Source organism: Macaca nemestrina, chromosome 14, assembly GCF_043159975.1.
Source record: "Macaca nemestrina isolate mMacNem1 chromosome 14, mMacNem.hap1, whole genome shotgun sequence".
Lineage (NCBI taxonomy): Eukaryota > Metazoa > Chordata > Mammalia > Primates > Cercopithecidae > Macaca > Macaca nemestrina.
The window spans coordinates 46107511-46124536 of NC_092138.1; positions in this window are offsets into that span (position 1 = coordinate 46107511).

Here is a 17026-nt window from a genome sequence, read left to right on the forward strand (position 1 = left end):
CTCTCCGCAGGACTAATAAGCATTAGCCATAATGAGGTCAGTCAGTCAGGCATTATCAGGGGATTTAATTGGGACATGGGTCTCTGCTGAAGTGAAAATTAATAACTTTTGTCAATGTTCTGGTGAAATGTTCTGTCTTATTAAACTATGAGGGTCAATTAGAAAGCATTATGTAATAAAGTCCCCAGCAGCAGAACTCAAATTGAGTTATACCACAGTCATTATTCCAGGGCGAATGCATTTGAAAATGGAAAACCAGAGTGCCATATGGAGGATTTGGGTCAGATTTACAAGCATTGCATGTTAAGGCTTCCACAAGAAGGAAACAATTAAACGTAATACCGAAATAAATCAGCGCGCCGAGTGGGCTGTGCAGGGCCAGGAGCCTGGGGCGGGCCATGGCCCTGGAGTTGTGACACTGCAAAATGGCATTGTCAGGAGCCTTCCATGGGCTGCGTCAGGCAGCGCCAGCCTACAAATCGCTCGGAGTGCTTAAAATCTGGGGCACACCTGGAAGGCTCAGGCCTGCACATTGACTCATATAAATAACTCTTTATTGTGTAGCTATTAAGACGAGAGATTGCTTTTATTAAAGTGCAAGTTATTGTGGCACAGCAAATTAAAGAATTTTAAAGCATACTAAACAGCCACTGCTATTCCCCATCGGTCATGTTTTACGGTTCTTTAAATGGGCAGTATATTGTTAGGGAGATATAAACTCTGTGCCAAGACTGGGATCTGACACAATGGTTCAGGCACTTTTTCTGGCCAGGAAGGATTGGGAGGGGTGGAGCAGTACTGGTGAGGACACTGTCCTGGGCCTGGATGTGTGTGTAGAGGTGGAGGTTGGTGTGTGGTAGGGGGTTGGATGTCACCTCTCTTCTGGAAGACTGGGGAGGTGGCTTTTGTCTGCTCCATTCTGGTAGAGAAGGTTATCTTCAAACTGAGCAGAGTTTTAGAGATGGTCTTCAGATAAGGTAGTTAGAAGATGGAAGAAAGGGAGAAAGGGAGAGAGGGAGGGAAGGAGGCGTACGTATGTGCAGAGGGTCTGTAGTGCCCATTACTGAAGAATCACAGCTTCCTCCAACTGTCTTATCTTGACCAACCCCATTTTCTCTGAACCTTCTCTTCTCTAGTGAATTGAGCTTGGGTCTGATTATTTCCCCATTGACCCCCAACGTTGATTATGTTTCTAATTAAAAATACATGGCAGCAATGCCTCTCCTTGGCTCCACATCATCCTGGGACCTAGCCCATCCCCTCCCTCTCACCTCCATGACTGCTGCTTCAAGCTGAGCTCTATCACCTCCCGTGAGGCCCGACAGTTGCAGTTTTCACTTTAGCCCCCTCCTACCTATTCTCTTCACAGCAGTCATAGTAATCTTTAAAAAACACAGATCTGACCATATCACTCCCCTACTGAAAAATCCTTTAACACCTTCCGTTTGCACATAGGATAAAACTCAAATCCTTTCGCTAGCCCACAGAGCCCATCCCTGAAGTGTCAGGGCTCACCTGGAGGCATGCTTCCCTCTCACGTAATTCCCCCAAGTTCTAGAACATACGAAGCTCTTGTTCTACCCAGAGGTTTTGCCCCATGCAATTCTCTGAGACTGGAATCCTCTTCTTCCTGACCATGTGTGGCTGGTGCCTCTCAAGCTTCGATATTCATTCTCTGGGAGGCCTTTCCTGACCATTCTACCTAAAATAGATCCATCCAGAGCTCTGTATCCTCACCCGATGGGTGTTTCTACAATAGTACTTACAGTTTCTAATTTAAAAACAAACCAGACAACAACAACAAGAACAAAAAACTTTTTAGTGGCCTACTCCTTTTTTCTCTGACATCTTCCGTGGTCTGAAATTCTGTGATGGCCAAGACTGTACCTGTTTTGTTTTCCACTGAATCTAGCAATGGGGGCAAATTGCAGGTGTTCATCATGTGTTCAGTGAGTGAACAACTGATTGAGTTCGAAGGTTGCCTTAGAAGAGAATCTGAAGCTTATCCAACTCAGCTTCTTTACTTTACTGAAAAAGTGTTTCTGAGAATGGTGAGATAACATGTACAAGGAAGACGATTAGGAGAGTTGGGAGCTAGGGCCTGGTTTACCTCCAAAATGTTACTTTCTGGCACAGCGCACGGTGGCTCATACCTGTAATCTGAGCACTTTGGGAGGCCGAAGCGGGCGGATCACCTGAGGTCAGGAGTTTGAGACCAGGCTGGCCAAAATGGTGAAACTCCATCTCTACTATTACTTAAAATACCAAAAACAACAACAACAAAAACTAGCCAGGCATGGTGGTGCATGCCTGTAATCCCAGCTACTCAAGAGGCTAAGGCAGGACCATCTCTTGAAGCTGGGAGGCAGAGGTTACAGTGAGCTAAGGTCGCTGTACTGCACTCCAGCCTGGGCGACAGAGTGACTCCATCTCAAAAAAAAAAAAGTTTCTTACTTCCTTTGCCCAATCACCTAGTCCTATTTAACCACACTTTGGCTTTACCTCTACTGGAATAAACACTACTGTAATGGACTGAATGTTTTTGCCCTTGAAATTCATATGCCGAAATACTAACCCTCAACATGATGGCATCAGGAGGTGGGGCCTTCGGGAGGTGATTAGGTCTGAGCAGGGAGCCCTCGTGAGTAGGATTAATGCCCTCAGAAAAGGGAGCCCAGGAATTCACTCACCCCCTTTCTGCCACGTGAGGACACACGGAGAAGTCAGCAGTCTGCAAATGGAAGAGGGCCCTCACCAGAACCTGGCCGTGCCAACACCCCCCTCAGACCTGCAGCCTCCAAAACTGCAAGAAATATGTTTCTGTGGTATAAACCAAAGATTATGTCTTTGGTATTTTGTTACAGCAGCCTGAACTAAGACAAGTACCCTAAATCCTACAGTGAAAGCGTGTTTAAAATAAATGCAAAGACTAAAGCTGCACTATCAAGAAGAGAAGAGACGACTGATTTCTGGTATATTCATAAATGGAATACAATGGAATGAGAATGAATGAACCAAACCTAGAGGCATAAAAACTGTCAAATCACAAACACATAGCATTGACTAAAAAGAGCAAGTCTCAAAAGAATACATACCTGGTGATGGCATTTATATGGAGTTTAAAAGATAAGCAAGACTAAGTGATATATGGTTAGTGGATATGTGGTCAAACTATGCTACAAAATAGGAATAAAGAATATTGTTTTAAAAAATAAAAACACCATTCAGATAGTAGTTCCTTGCCATGTATTCCGATGATGGGAAGGAAAGGGCCAAGTGTGAGGAAGAAACCCCGGGATGGAGTGGAGGGTGACAGTGTTATTTATCATTAATAGGGTGGAAGTTTCATGGCTCTTCATTTATTTCTCATGCTTCATAGTTTGTAAGTTTATATTTAGAAAATAATTGATAAGTTGAAAAAAAACTAAAATCAACATGATTTCACCTTTGCCCAGATATACCTCTTCTCGGGAAGAAGAGCTTCTTCCCCCTTCTTCAGGGAGCCCTCAAAGAGCTTCACCCCAGCTGCCCATTCACTTTTCTTGTTTCTGCTGAGGGAAGACCAATACTTATTTTCATCTTCAGGTCTACCAAATGAGAAACTGAGGCATAGTACGAGGTGAGTCTCTGGAACCCAGAACAACACTCAAGGGACAAATGCTCCACATCTCAGTGGAGTTGCTCATGACATTTACATACAATGACTACCTGCAGAAAAGGCCTAATGAAATAGTGTCAGTTTCTAAGGCAGGTGACCATGTCAAAAGTCAGATCATCTTTGCATCCAGGCTTTTGTTCTCTGACTGTGCTGGGGACAACCACATAAGCCACGTATCCTAATACTACTCTGCATGTGTTCACTTCTGAGTCTCTTATGAGACTCTGTCACATACATGACCTCATTTGATTCCCCCCATGATACGGCATGGAAGATGCACAGTAGATACTTTAGTTCTCATTTCAAGAATGCTGTTTCCTGTATATGTTGATGCCTTTCTTCCAGCTGTCAACGCCCATTTAATGCTGACAGAATAGAATCCCTGCAGCCCGTTCCTGAAACAGGTCAACACTGTATAAGAAACAGTATTTGGAAGATGACTTTGGAGGCAGACATTGGGCAGGGGCCCCAAGCAAAAGTAACCTCCTTACTGGTCCTTCCACTATTAGCAAACTATTCTTTGCTATCTTCAAGGCCTTTTCACTTTTTACAATCCCTTATTAAAATGCAAATACTCCTGAGAGTATCCACATTAAAAAAAAAAAAAAGAAAACCATTAATGATCTTCATTAACTGAAAATGGACGGGAGATGGAAGCCAGCACCAGGGCAGGAGTGGGCACCAGTGAAGGGAAGGGGAATGAATGAAGAAGGAAGAGAAGGAGACAAGGAAGCCCAAAGGCAAATCGTGCCAACATCACCCTTTGGTACAGGGCAGCCTTGCCCTATTTTTCTGCACAACCTCATTTACTTCACACTCTCACTTGACTGGAGCCCCTAGACTTGCTACTGGCACAGGATGGCCTGAGATGGCCAGTCGATGTCCCTCTGATTGTTTGCCACATGCTGTCGTCCCCATCCTTGAGCAATTCTGTTCTGTTAGTGGAGGGAGTTCCCACAATAAGGGTTTCTGGATCATTTGTGCTGCTGGTCTCCCTGGGTCACACTTCTGTTTCGGGAGAGAGTTTTCGCATTGGGCTCTTTCTGACACGTCAGGCTGAAAAGTGAATTCGAGCCAAGAGTTCTGTTGTTTCATTTCAGTTATTTATGAGAAGCTGGTATTTTCTGCTCACGAAGACAATATGAAATTTCAAAACCTAAACATTATCAAGCTATTGGGATACTGGTGAGAAAAATAGAAATTGCAAAGTATTTCTCAAACAGTCTGAGTAATTTTCCTTCGCTATTTTGTCCCCGGGAGTAATAACAAATAGAAATGCTACTTGTCTTTTGCAATCTTTTTTGCTGAAAAGTATGAAGTGATTCTAGAGATATTCTGAACAGAGGGACCCCATCAGCATGCGGTCCTATAGGAAAATGCAATCTGTCTGCACCTTCTTCCCAAGGGGGCCAGTGAATGAATGAACGAAAGAATAAATGAATGAACAAACCATTCAGCTACACACACTTAATTTTACAGAGCAAATGCCTGCTAGTCATGCATTACTATCCCAGCTTGACACCCAATTATTTCTTTATCTAAATAATGTGGGTGTTTTCTTTGATCATAAATGTAATATGTGCTCCTTATAAAACGCTTAGAAGATACAGAAAAGTATAAAGAAGACAATAAAAGTTATCCATAATCATACCCCACAGAAAAGTCTTATTAATATTGAGGTTTATATCATACATGTGTTCTTCTGAGCTCATAAACAATACATGGCTGAGATCTTGCTGCATATATATGACTGGTATCTGTGTTAGACAGAATTCTAAGATGATCCCGGAATCCACAGGCCTTTATATAATCCCTTCCCCCTTGAATGTGGGCAGGTGGGACCTGTGACTATTCTGGGCCATCACTCCCATGATTTGGTTATGTTCCATGGCATGACTTTAAGGGTGGGAGATGATCCTGGGTTGGTCTGGCCTGTTCAGGTGAGTCTTGACAGAGATTGGGCTTTTCCTGGAGACAGATATGAAGCATGAGAGGGACTTAAAACAAGGGAGTGTCTCCTTTGGTGACTTTGAAGATAGAGAGCCCAACATGGCAAAGAATGCTAGAAGCCTCCAGGACCTGAGAGCAATCCCCAGTTGACACCCAGCAAGGAAAATAGGGACCTTGGGCCTGCAACCACAGGAACTCAATTCTACCAAAAATCTGAATGAGCTTGAAAGAAGATCCCAGCTCTAGATGAGAACACAGCCTGACCAACACCTTAATTTTGGTCTTATGAGACCCTGGGCAGAAAACCCAAACAAGACTGCTGGGGTTTTTAACCTACAGAACCATGAGATAGTAAATGCGTATTGCTGTAAGTGGCTAAACTTACGATTTGTTATGCAGCAGTAGAAAATAATATAACGTTCTATTTTTTCACTTCACATTACAACTTGAACTTTGTCTCCTACTAATGTTAACTGACAATTTAATGTCTATGTCTAATGTATGTATTTGGATTATAATCAATGTAATGAGTCTGAATGATTCGGCGTTTAAATGTAGCCAATATTTGTATTATGTATTTGTTATTTGGAAGTTGTGTTGTTTTGTTATTTGTGTTTGTTTTGACTCCTGCGGTCACAGGAGAGAAAGATGAAACATCTTTCTCAACAACTGCTGTGCTATAACCCTGACAGAGAGAGAGAGAAAATGTACTTCTGAAAGGTTATTTTGCTTATTTAAAGGAGACTGTGAGAGGGCTTTGAGAAAGGGCTTTGTGTTTCAAAGACAGAGGCCCTTGACACCTGTAGACTACATCGTCCAAGGAAGAGGATTAAGGATGTGGGCTGCAGACGTTCAACAGATGGGCTCCTCCCTGGCTGCATGACTCCCCAGGACTGGGAAAAGAAATAAGACTTGAAATGTGACCTATGGTGGAGATACGGCCCTATCTGAGCCCGATGCTCTGGGTGACCTCAGGTGGGCACTGCTACATGGCTGTCTATGTGGCTGACACCGCACACTATGGCTAGAGAGGTTCTGCTGACCCAGCTGGGGTGAAGGAATTCAGCGCTCTTCTCACCACCCTTGACTGGTATCGACTTCTATCAGATTTTATTTCACTTTAGAAAATATGGAAACGTGGCATTTCATACAGTCCTGGGATGTGGTACATTCCTACCTGTTCCATAAATAGTACTATGATATATAATTCTACAGAAATGTGTCACCATTTTTATCATTAATAGATTTCTAGCAATAGGTCAAAAGATATACACATTTTAAGGTTCTTTATATAAATGATAAAATTGGCAGATTCCTAGACCTGTAAGCGAAAGTATATATAAGATGCTAGATTCATCATAAAGTCTCCCTTTGGCCTCTGCCCCAAACCATCCCAACATACAACTCCTAAACATCCAAGGCCCGCAGGAGCACATCCAGGCGCTGGCTGGGCACTCATCCAGGAAACCAGCAGTGTGCAGGCTACACTGCATAACCGCGGGGACAGGCAGGGCCTGGGTACATACACACCAGCTCCACCACCCACAGGCTGGGTGAGCTTGTGTAGTTACATCCTGGGGCTCCTGTATAAAGTACCATGGGCTAGGTGGCTTCAACAACAAACATACACTGTCTCATGGTTCTGGAAGCTAGGTGTCTGCTATCAGGGTGTTGGTAGGGTTGGCTCTCTCTGAGGACTGTAAGGGAAGGATCTCGTCTAGGTCTCCCTCCTAGCAATCACTGGTATTCCTCAGCTTACAGTTGGCTGTCCTTCCTCTTCTCCCTGAGTCTTCACATGGTCTTCCCTCTGTGTCCAAATCTCCCTGGTTTTTCTATCAGTCATATTGGATCAGGACCCATCCTAATGACCCCTTCCTAACTTGATCATCCACAAAGACCCTTTTTCCAAATAATGTCACATTCACGGGTGGGCAAGGCTAGGATTTCGACACATTTCTTGGGGTCAGGGACACAATTCAATCTGTAATACCTTGGCAAATCTCATATACTCTCTAATGCACTGTTTCCAGATCACGTCGACAGGGATGACACTGCCTTCCCCACTGTGAGGATTCAATTTAGATGACAAGTGAAAAGAGAGGTAAATGATAGGTAGAGCATTTACCCAGTGTCTGGCCCATGGTTGTTGCTCAACAAATATTGGCTAAGTTATCAATGAAAATTCTTGCTATAAGTATCTCATGACACACACATGCTCAACTGGGCAGGGATGTGCGTTTATGTGGCCCCCCAGTGTCCCTAGAGAAGATTCTCTCTTACTTTTCAAGTGTCTTTGGCCTTTTTCTCTTCCAGCCTCTACAAGCAGGTTGTTTGCCCAGACACAGAACTCTCTCCCACAAAGACCACTTTGGAGATCGGCGCCCGCCTTCTGCTGCTAGTTAGTTGTTTGAAAAGTGCTGACGCTTCTCTTCCTCCACTGTGCCAGGACTCTGTGCCAAAGCTGCCCACACAAGCAAGGCTCGCCCTGCATGCCAGGGTTTCAGAAAGTGGACCTGGCACCAACCAAGCGTAGGAAGAGAGTCCCTTGTGGTACGGCCCCCCGACACACTCACACACACACATACACCAGCCGGAGACCAGAGACCCCAATCAGTACTTTTAAAAGGAATAAAAATTGCTCAATCTCTTTGATGATATTCAAAGAGTCTTTTTTAATATATGAGAAAGCACATTCTGAATTCTTAACACATCTGGTGTCACCCACTCTTTTCCCCCTCTAAACTCTCTTAATTCCATAATTTAGAAGGTCTTAAGATACCGAAGGATCTCGCTGAGGCATAATTGGGTATCTTTTGCGCTCCAAGTTGCATCTGATGCCCCACCTCACCCCGGAAACTTTTCCACTGAGTTGGAGAGAAAAGGTTTGGGGGCTGGGGGAGCAAGGACAGTGCCCTACCTGCTCAAGTGGCCTTTGACAGGAGAGCTGAACTGCCTGCAAGAAAATGTTTGCTATTCATTTTGCCCTGACACTCCAGGAGAGGAGCACAATTTCTTTTGTGATTGGAGGTAATGTAATCTACAGGAAAATCAATGTGGGCTGACAGGAGACTCGCCCAGCTGATCTGCAGACCAGAGACACTGAATCACAGCAGCTGAAGCCGGCATGGCCGTGAGGCCGTTCCCGCAGCCTCCGGGAGAAAGTGGTCTTGGAAACCTCACACCCTGGGGTGCTCCTAACCTCAAAGGAGCCCATGGACCCAGGTGCCCAAGCCACCAAGAGTTAAGTGGCAAAGGGCTTAGTTGTGGGGACAGTGCTGGGGGTACAGAGGACCACAACATGCTCTGCTGGGTCACTGAGAACAGAGAGATACACACAGAAGAAAGAAGACAGACTGAGATTGTAAGATACAGACAGAAAGAGATAGGGAGGAAGCAAGAAATAGACAGACAGACAGACAGACAGACAGACACACACACCCACAAACAGGGACCTCTGTTTCAAATTGTCTCCTACTACAAATTGTCCTTTACTACTTTTTAAATTAAAAATTCAGACCATGTCTCCACCATCCCCAAACAGCAATTACTTTAGTAATCAGCAAAGAAAATGTTGCAAAAATAAATAAATAAGATAGACTTAACAAAAAATAACTCTCGCCACCCCAAAAACGTCTGCGCATCTGCTGGCCCCTTACTGGCCTGGTTCAGCTGACTTCAGCACTCACAGCAGCAACGGCAGCGGCAGCACCAGCAGCAAAGTTAGCAGGTGTCACCCCAATATGGCTGCGAACTGCTTCTCAGGATTCAGAGACATAAATCAGAACAACAGGCCCATACTACCCCCTTCCCATATGTCCCATGTACCTAAGCCACAACCACTCACAGCCTTCTGGTCCCTGGATGCTTGCTTTAAGGCATTACAAACACTCACCCCCCAACTTTGGAGGTGAGGGTGCTTTTCTAGAATCTGTGTAACCTTTCTGTGTAGTCAAAACACCAGGTCATTTATTATTCATACCTGAAGCATGTGGAAAATTGCATTTGGAAAAGGAGTGTGATAACTAACAAGCAGAGCCCGGACCTGGAGTGCTGGGAGAGAGGCTGGGGGTTCCCACTGGTACCCGTCAATGCCCACTGCTAATCTCTGACATGAGGAGGCCGGAGAGGCCCAGGGTGGGGTGGGGCAAAGAATTGCCAACACATGCAAGCCTCTTGGTGGCCCCTCCCTCCTGCCTATAACGAAAATCCTTCCCCCATCTCTCCTTCTGCCTGCAGTGTGTAACAGGCCTCCTCTATCCCCTCACAAACTTCCTGGCAGAGGCTTCCTATTTCACCTATTATGTTCCTGGCAGAAACTTTTAAGGCCACCGAGGCAGCAGTCTCAAACACAGTCTTTTCAAAGACTTGGGGGCAATTCCGAGCCTGAATTGGCTCCGTTTTCTTCCCCTATACAGTCCCCGCTCTGCAGTGGAGCTGACAAGGGCTCTGGACAGCGGGACAGCGGGATCCAATAAATCTGAGGCCTGTCTAGGTGCTTCATTTATCAAGAGGCCTAATTTACCCAGGCCCTTTAGACTAATTGCAGATTTGCAAAAACTGCTGAGAGTGTAGAACCGTGTATTGTGAGTGTCCCTTGCCATATTTCTGCTAATGTGTTTCATCTGGAGTACATAAAGAGGCAGGGATGCTGATTTTAGACACAGCACTTTGGGGCTAATCCAGCTAAATGATTAGCCCTAAAATTCTGCAGTGATGTCATTTTCCCTACAGTGCTCTGCCAGTCGGGTTGTTTGCTTTATAGTGAGAAATATGTACTTGCAGACCCAGGCTCGCTCTCTCAGCATCACAGGGAACTCTGCCCTTCGTGGCTGACTGCGGGGAATCAGCACCCTGCCCACGGTCTCTGGGTCTCCTCTGAAGATGACAAGGGCTGCCAGCAGGAAAACAATCATGGGAAAATATCCCTTCTTTAAGGGACCCAGATAAGAATCACTCTCCGCTAGCACGCACATGCATCCGTGACTGGGTTACAGGAGAATTCACCCAGGTTCTGGGCAAGGAGCAGGTCTAAGCTGTGTGGGCATGTGTGGGTTACTTGACCTCTCTGAGCCTCAGTTTTCTTCTCTACAAAAGAGAGACACGAACACCTGTCTTGCTGAATGCCTCAGGACAGCTGACAAGGTGATTACCATGGAGTTTAGAGTGAGAGGGTTCAAGTCCCAGCTCTCTCACTTCTGAGCTCTGGTTACTCATCTCCTCTGAGCCCTGGGCTCCTCCAGCATAGATATGAATAATAAAAGTAGCCTTCTGAGGCTATTGGACTGAGTGCTTACCCAGCATCCGGCTCTGCACGCCACACAGTGTAGTTGCTCCAAAAGTAGCAACTCTGACTCGGGTTCATTGGGCCCATGTATTTGTTTCAGAAGGAGGAGTTGAGCTGCAGTTGATGGTTTTTAAAATACCTCTGGCACCCTAGAAAGTTATTTTCCCAGTAAGTGCAAGTAGGGTTTGCACTTGGTACAATGTCAGAATTTACAGATCCAAGTTCCTGAGGCTTTCCACATTTCTTTGATATACAGTCGACCCTTGAACACCACAGAGGTTAGCAATGCCAACCGCCCGCACAACCGAAAATTCACATGTTACTTTTGACTGCCCCAAAACTTAGCTTCTAATCGCCTACTAATGACTGGAAGCCTTATCAATAACATAAACAGTCAATTAACACATATTTTTATATGTTATGTGTATCATATACTATATTCTTACAATAAAGTAAGCTAGAGAAAAAGGAAGTGTTAAGAAAAGCATAAGGAAGAAAAAATATATTTACTGTTTATTAAGTGGAAGTGGATCATCATAAAGGTCTTCATCCCCCTCATCTTAGGTTGAGTAGGCTGAGGAGGAGGAGGAGGAGGAGGAGGAGGAGGAGGAGGAGGAGGACGTTGGTTTTGCTGTCTCATGGGTGGCAGAGGCAGAAGAAAATCCACTTATAAGTGGATCAACACAGTTCAAACCCATGCTGTTCAAAGGTCAACTGTATTGTGGATAAGGGGCAGAAATATCACCTTTCCATGTAGCCAAAGCCTTCACAGATTCCAAAGTACATATCCTATCTAATATTTATAACCTTTACTAGGTGCCTGGTTATGCCAAGCAATGTAACATAAGCATTTTACATACAACTGCCCATCCAATCTTAACCCTAGCTCTCCAAAGGAAGAACTATTTTTATGTCTATCTTACTGATGAGGAAAGTGATGCTTCATGAGATTAAATAATTCATCCATGACTGCACAGCTGGAAAGAGGTACAGTAGAAACTGTAACCTTAGTCCAGCTGCCCCGATATGGGTCCTTTTAGTCAGGACATTACACAGAAGCAAAACCATAGAAGGGACACCGCCAAACCTAGGACACAACCCAGCAATGTTTTACTGAGGGTCAAGTACTTTGCTGCGTACTGTCCACGCAGGGTCTCTAGTCTTCCAAATCATGCTGCAAAGTAGGAATTTCTACTGTTGCCCCCATGGTACAGATGAAGAAAGTAAGACTTGTGTATTCTCACAAGTTACTCAACTTACAACTGGAGGAGTTGGGAGAGGAAGTGAAGGCCAGTTGCCCCTTGAGGCTGCCTCTTAATCTCTGTTCTGCTGGGAGGAAGATCAGCCCTTCAAATGGGCTTGTAAAGTAGATGCCCGTGATGGGATTGCTGGGCCCATCACCTTTAGACACTGGCTCTGGTCCTCTTGTAAGCATGATCTTCACAACTTGTCCAGAGTAAATGAGGTTATGCTTTAGACACCTCACAAAGGCCTATGCTTTCCTAAAAACTCTAGGACACGATCTTTTAGCCTAGAGAATTGTTGAAGAACAGCCCAGGAGAAGCTGAGGGCAAAGTACTCCATGTTCTGAGAGGCTGGGTGTTAAGCCATCTTATTAATTGGCCTTCCTAGTGGGAGTGTTTGTCCTGATGGGTCAAAGCTTGAAACAGACAGCACCCAAAGCCTGGAGATAACATTTGTCTTACATCCCCCATCTCTGGTTAAGCAGCTGGGGGCATGGGCCAAATTGCATGATGGATTCCTCACACATCGTACCATAAATTTACCCCTGAGAGCCGGGTGCTGTGGGTCCCACCTGTGTCAGCACGCTAACACGCAGCCTCAGAACCATAACATAGTGTTCTTGGGGGAGGCTGAAATTAATGAAACTCTAGCTGACATTTTGAGCACGCACACACATATCTCAAGATTATCCCACAAGTATATTTCTTGTGGAGAGAGTAGTTTTTCCATATTAAAAGATGGCATTAACCTTCAATAGTCCATCACTTGCTTTAATCCTTTCCACCTGTAAATATTTCAGATAAAAATATCACAGCGGCTGTGCCTGCATCTTACAAATGTGGCTTAGATCCGGGCTTAGGGGGAGATGACAGGTTGAACTTTTTCACTTTCAAATATCCACCAAAACTAGAGTCAATGGGTGGTAGTGGAGGAAGCATGGAATTTGGAGTCTGAAAGGCCTGGGTTCAAATCCCTGCTTCTTCACTGCTAGCCCAGGGAGTTTGGAAAAGTTGCTTGCCATTTACCACCATCAGCTGTAGAGTTTCTGCCCTGACAAAGAGAGCTTTGTACAGTTTGTCTGTTCAGAGGAGGTATATTTTCCAAAGTCATCGGCCTGAGGATGTAGCTTTTAATTTCAGTCACCATAAGCATGAATTGCAGCCCTCTTCTTGGCTTCTTCAAGGCTTATCAACCACATCTGTAAAATCAAGACCATTCCTTCTTTTCCAAGCCTTGAGCTTGAGAGGTGCTGTGTGCAAAATCCAAGCACCACACTCCTATCACGGAAGGCAGGCCCAGGGCAGTCCTGGGTAACTGCTCACGGGTCTGAAACTAGGGTTGCAAAATGGCAGCCTGTGGGTGCCATTCCAGCTATGTGTTTTATTTGACTTGCACAAAAATCAGGAAATTGTCCCACAAAACCCCGTATTTCCGGTTCCTCTAGACGAAGCCAAATATCTGGACACACAGGACAGTATTTCCACAGATCAATAGCCAGCAAGACCTGCAAGGACGAGGAGCTGCTTCCTCTAGACAGGCAAGCTCACTCCAGGTCCCACAGACCCCAGCTGTCAGCCAGCACGTGCGCCTACACCCGCCATCTCACTTACATCCACTCTGGCTTCTGCGGCCCCTGCAGTCTGAGATGTCCAGAGCCTTGCTTCTCAAAGTGTGGTTTCTGCCCCAGCGGCACCTGGGAGTGTGTTCAAAATGCAGAATCTCAGGTCCCGGCCCAGGATCTACATTTTAGCAAGATCCTGAAGTGATGAGTGTGCGCATGAAGCTTTTGAGAAGCTCTGATCTAGAATAGGGGCAGCGATCTGTGGCCAAATCCAGCCAGCAACTTGCTTTAGTAAATTAAGTTTTCTTGGAACACAGCCATGCCCATTTGTTTATGAGTTGTATGTTGCTGCTTTCACTTACAATGGCAGAGTTGAGTAGTTGCAACAGGGCTCAAAGACTAAAATATTTATTCTCTGGCTCTTTACAGAGAGTTTGCTGACCCCTGGTCTAGAAGAATGCTCTAAAAAATAGATTTTATAGTCTGTTTAATTGGACATTCCAAGTACTACAGATACCACAAAGAATAAACATTCAGGAGAGTTTCTGCGGTCTAACCTGCTAACTTTCCCATCCCCAATTTTTTCTTTATTTGGGGATTTTAGCTGTCAGCCCTTAGAGAGCCCACAAAGCCATGAAGGCTAGCCAAAGAGATCTTCACCCTGGACATCCCATCTCCTCTTCACCTCTCTCCCTCAGCCTTCCAGCCTTTTCCTCTCTTTTTTGTCTTTTCTTCAGGGTTCTTCCCCTTCTCTTGCTTGGTCTTTCAGCTTAGTCTAGTGTCCTGGGTGACTTGGGAAAGTAGAATACTGGGCAGGAGGTGGAAGACAGGAGGGTACTCTCTCAGACTGGTTTCTGCAATACGAGCAGGCCTTCCACCCTGCCCAGATCCACAGCGCTTCTACACCAGGATTTTGCCTAAAAAAAAAAAAGAAGAAAAGTCTCCGCTGATATCCCAGCCTTGTGTCTACAGACTGCAAGAGGCAAAAAGGGAGAAGGAGACTAGAACTGTCCTAAAACATATGTCAAGCACCTGGCCCATAGAAGGCGCTCAGCAGGTGACAGTGGGTCTTCCGCACCTAAGGCATCTCGTGCTTCTTGACTTATCCTGAGGTAGAAAACCCTGTGACATACTGCAACACAAAATCATTTTTGAGCCCCAAAACTGTCTAGAATGATACTGAACTTCCATATGTGGTATGATGAGTTTTTAACTGACCAGTCAACAAAGACCGTTCATCTTCAAAGTGGAATGCAGCATTTCAGAAGGCGTGGCAGCCAGCAACGTGTTCACCACACGGGGCGTCCCGCAAACATCCACAGTGACTGGAAATTTCAGGTGGGCCTTAGGACTCACTGAGTCTCTGGAGGCGCAGTCCCACACCTGTCCCTTACAGAGGAGGAGGCTGGGGCCACAGAGGCACATGGCGGCAGGCAGCTTTTCATCTAGTCCTGCCTTCCCACCCCACTGCCTGCTGCCGACTCTTGGCCTGCTCAAATGTGATTCCAGTGGGGAGGATTTCCAGAGACCGGCATGTAAGTCTGCAGTCCTTTTGAGCCTGTTGTGGAACTCATACCCAGTCTGTTGGGAAGTGATCCTTAAAGCAGAGCTGATTCCCTCTTGCCACACTCTCCGCTTTCCGTTTATTTCATCTTTTCCAGAGAAGCACCAGTTGCCGTTTTCTCCTTAATAATCTTTTCATCTCAGAGAATGGCTCCCCATCCCCTCAGTCATCTCCTCTCCAAGTTAATAATTGTAGTTCTTTTCCTCTTTCCCCATTAGTCCTGTTTTTCAACTCTTAAAATCACTACCTTCAAACCATTTCTGAATTCCCTGCATCCCTATGAACCTGCTTTGTATTTTAAAAATTATATAGAAATGTACTAAGTAAGCATATGGACAGGGCGGCTGTGTAGGTACTAATACACTCTATCACTTCACGGACTTCGCCAAGATTTCTTCTGAAGGAAATGTTCAAAAATGGAGAGTAGTGAAAACAGAAAATGCTACCTGCATTTTCTCATTTATTTGCTATTTTGGAGTCAGGGGATGAGGAAGATGGTTAACAAAGACCTACTAATAAATCATAATGGTAAAATTAATAATGATAATAGTATTTGATATGCATGATGTTCAGGGCACCAGCTAAGATTTACACATATTATCTCACTCAATCCTCCTGATAAACCTGTGAGAAAGTACCATTATCATGCCCCTTTTGCAAACAAAGGAATTCAAGATTAAGTAACATATTGCAAGGTATCCTCTGGTAACATAAGGTGATCTCCCAAAAATGTTTCCATCTTACTCCCAAGGATATAGAATTTTCCACAGAAGCAAGAGAGAATTTGAGAAGCCTATTCAGAGAAGCTTTATTCCCACTGAACCCCTAGCCTCCAGCAACGTGCCTGGCACACAGTAGGTGCTCAGCAAATGTTTAGAATAAATGGATAAACCTTACTGCCCACTTTGAACGTGATGTAAGGGATCAATGGACAACTTGAGCTGAGATTCAGGTGATAGCACTTAATTCAGAAGACCATCACATGACTGATACGGTTTGGCTGTGTCCCCACCCAAATCTCATCTTTAATTGTAGCTCCCGTAATCCCCACATGTTGTGGGAGGGACACAGTGCGAGATAATTGAATCACGGGGGCAGGTTTTACCCATGCTGTTCTAGTGATAGGGAATAAGTCTCATGAGATCTGATGGTTTTATAAAGGGCAGTTGCCCTGTACACGTTCTCTTGACTACCACCATGTAAGACATGCCTTTACGCTCTATTTGCCTTCCGCCACGATTCTGAGTCCTCCCCAGCCATGTGGAACTGTGAGTCCGTTAATCCTCCTTTCCTTTATAAATTACTCAGTCTCAGGTATGTCTTTATAGCAGCATGAGAACGGACTAATTATGATGACTTAGGAAGGCATTTTCCATTCTGGCTGGGCCATAGAACCACCCAGAGAGCTCTGGAAGGGTACAGCTTCTCTGGGCCCATCCCAGACATCCTAAATTGGAAACTTCCAGGGGCAGCCTGGGAATTTGTATTTGTTACCAAACCTCTCCAGGTGACTGTGAGGCACAGCTGCATTCAGTGTGACCTTCCCCCACCCTCTTTGTGCCCAAGGAATGGAAACTTTATAGGCCACACTCAGATGTGCTCCACTGCTCTCTGGCTTCGGATTAGGTTCACCCACAGTGAGACACTAGCAGATCAGAAGCTGGGAGAAGAGTGGAGTGGGGTGTTCATGCCCCAACTTCCTCCAACCAAGCCACAGGGTGACCATGGCTGGTTCTTCTCCCAGAGTTCCTCGGGTGGCCCTCC